Below are 553 nucleotides of genomic sequence, written 5' to 3' on the forward strand. Positions count from 1 at the left end.
CGAATTTGGTGCGGATTCGCCATGCCGTTACGGAGATATGGCCGTTCAAAGTTTCAATGGTTTTCCATTGACTTAAGCTTTAAAGCGTTTCATCCAGGTCGCCAGTAGCAAACAATGGAGCGCGAACTAAGTAATTACACCATTTCAAGCATTTTATCTGCATTATGTTCTGTAAAAAAAAAAATCATATCGGCGGCATATTCGGCGATACCGATATATCGGCGACAGGCTCATATCGGCCGATAATATCGGCAAAACGATATATCGGTCGGCTATAGTTAACAGCATCTTTTTGGGAAAAAAAATCCAGCGATTGATATAGTTTATTTAGGCCTATAGTTATTTTCAAAGGTTCAATGTACCGTAAAAAAAAACTTCATTATTGTTTATTTAATTCTAACAAATAAGTTCTAACCTATTTTTGTTAAATACTAACCAAAATGAAAAATGTTTTGCTTGTAATTTCTGCACAGGAGAGACTTGGCGTTGTTTCCAAACAAAAGGAAAAATATCGGTATCGGCCAAAATGAGTTGAAAAATATCAGCATATCGG

Source organism: Sinocyclocheilus grahami, unplaced genomic scaffold (genome assembly GCF_001515645.1).
Source record: "Sinocyclocheilus grahami isolate Dianchi unplaced genomic scaffold, SAMN03320097.WGS_v1.1 scaffold790.1, whole genome shotgun sequence".
Classification (NCBI taxonomy): Eukaryota; Metazoa; Chordata; class Actinopteri; order Cypriniformes; family Cyprinidae; genus Sinocyclocheilus; species Sinocyclocheilus grahami.